Source organism: Mangifera indica, chromosome 20 (genome assembly GCF_011075055.1).
Source record: "Mangifera indica cultivar Alphonso chromosome 20, CATAS_Mindica_2.1, whole genome shotgun sequence".
Classification (NCBI taxonomy): Eukaryota; Viridiplantae; Streptophyta; class Magnoliopsida; order Sapindales; family Anacardiaceae; genus Mangifera; species Mangifera indica.
The window spans coordinates 612,348-615,365 of NC_058156.1; positions in this window are offsets into that span (position 1 = coordinate 612,348).

Consider the following 3,018-nt stretch of genomic DNA (forward strand, 5'->3'; position numbering starts at 1 on the left):
CTTCCATTAACTATAAAAATAATGTTTACCTACAGTTAAAATTACTGATAGTAATAATAAATTCTTTATTTTATATTTAATATTAAAAATAAACTTAAATATGATTTCATTTTCTCCTTTAAATTTTAAAAATTAACTTTTCTCCCCTAAATTAAGTTTGAAAAGAGCACATTTCCCCTCTTAGGGTTTAGTTTTTAAACCCCTTCACTTTCTCTGATGTCATCGCTGACTGTCTCTCCCTCCTGATAGTTTCTCTTCCACCGACGGCCCTCCTCAACTCCAATCCAACCTATTCGACGTCAAGAGACATGGTTTGGAAAGAGAAATCGTTTTCCCAGACGACCCTCCTTCCCGACTATCTAGTCTTCATCATCTGAAAAGATGATTTCTCTTCCCAGACAACGTCTCTCGACACCGGTAGGAGGGTGAGACAGCCGACGACGGGGTCGAAGAAAGTGAAGGGGTTTAGAAACTAAACCCTAGGGGGGGAAATGTGATCTTTTCAAACTTAACTTAGGGGAGAAAAGTTAGTTTTTTAAATTTAGGGGAGGGAATGAAATCATATTTAAGTTTATTTTTAATATTAAATATAAAATGATGATTTTACCCTTAATACTGGTAATTTTTACTGGTCATGAGTGGGTAAACGATATTTTCATAGTTAATAGGGAAACTTTGAGATTTCAATACAGTTAGGATGGGAAATAGTCCTTTTGGCCATTAAATGGCCAAAGCTTTTTTGAAAGATTACAAAAGGAACTCGTTTTGCAATTCATTTAGATAAAATGACATTATTGGTTAAGGAGTAAATTCATTTTTAGTATATAATTTATAGATAATACGTTATTAATTGATTAGATATTATTTTATATTTAAATTAATCTTATTTAATTAGATAATTATATATTATTTATGTATCTAAATTGTAGATCAAAAGTGTATATATATTGTTTTATTGCTTGTTAAACACAATGTTATTTGTATCAATTTTTGATACATAAATATGTATATATATATGAATGTATTATCTTATAATTAGATATTATTTTTTAACAATACTATATGTATTCACTGTAAATACATAATTAAATACACATTTATATACGTCATCATATGATTGAGTGACCTAATTATATGATGATATATATAAATGTGTGCATATTTATATATTCAAAATAGATACACATATTTTTATTGTTATTTTCAATGTTTTTAAGACCAGACTGGTGATCGAACTAGTTTTCTTACTGGTTTATAATTCAATCGGTTCAAATCGAAGAATAGACCGACTCAACTTATTATAAAATTAAAATTTTAAAAAATTCAACAATTTGATCAAATCTGGTCAAACCCTATTTTTGACAGGTTTATCCAATCAAAATCGGATTTTGATTAGGTTTGATCGGGTCAATAACAAAATTGACTTTTTATATTAACAAGACCGAAGTTGGAGCCAGTTTCCAATTCAACTGGTTGAACCGACCAGTCCAATTTTAAAATCATTGGTTATTTTATCATTAATTCAAAATCACTCAATTGTAAGATAAAATATTCATGTATATATATATTTATATACAAAAAATATGTACGCATTGTTTTATTGATTTGTTAATAAATTATAAATTCAAATGACGAGTTTGAACTTTTTGTTTGAGTTATAAATTTAAATCGATTTTTTTTAATTGAGTCAAATATAAGCTAATTTTAATTTTCACTCAATAAATTTGAGCAAACTCAAACTCGGTGTACTTTTTATTCAAATTGAATTCGAATTAACGAGTATTTAAACTCGATTTGATTTATATCTATTCGTAATTTTTTATATACTCACACAATCAATAACGATAAATTTGTAAGTTTTTAATAAGAATATAAAATATCGAATAATTAAAAATATAAATTTATTTAGTTTTAATGAGAATATTCATAATTCAGCATTAAAATTATAAAAATAATAGTTATAATGATAAAATATCCTCTCCTTAATTTTGTCTCACAAGAAGCCATTTTTTTGCTGTGTTTATATTCATGTTACTCTGTGCGTGTGTGTATATTCACATAATCTTCCCCCAATAATTGACAATTACTCCAAACAAATATATATACATTCACATAATTTTTCCCTATCAATTAACCATTTCTTCTAACAAATTAAATAATATTTGTGAAACTCTAAAGGGTGTTTAGTTTGGATAATATTTTATTATCAAAATAAAAAAATTATCTTAAAAATAGATTATTAAAAAAATTATAAGGTATAAATGATTACTATGTTTGATAAAATTTGATAAAAATAGATTGTATAAATAATTAATATCTTTGGTTAACGATAATAAAAAAATATTAACAGATTATTTTACTTAAATACCCTTGAATATAATTATTTTTAAATATTTTTATATTATTTGGTATATTAATTGAAAATAAATTTATTTTTATCTTAAAAAATTAATAAATAATAATATAATTATAACAAAATCAAGGTTATATTGATAATATTTTAATACCTAAGATAAAAATGGTAATTAAATTATCACCTATATTATCTGTCACGTCAGTATTAGTGATAGAAGATTACTGTAATATTTTATTACTGATAAACAAAATAAGATAATGTAAATAATAAACAATAAATTATCAAAGTAATCTTTAAAAGTCATCAACCAAACGGACCCAAATTGTTAAATAACGAATACACAATAAAAAGAAATTAATAATTGTCTAGTGTCAGAGCCCAATGATGAAGTCTGAGACAATACGATCCTTAGCTCTTTTATAATTGTCTTAGACTTACTGAACCTAATTGACAATCCTATTGTCTATGTGCGTCAATGTCTGAAAGTTTGTCATATTGTCAATCAACAAATTAGTTTCAAAATATCCAATAAAATGCCTAAAATTTATTAGCATATTTATTTCAAAAAATAGTTGATAATGCCTATGAGGCCCAAGATTTCTTGGTAAGTCAGAGAATTTGTAGGCTCAACATTCCAGTAGAAGATGGATATGAAGAACAAA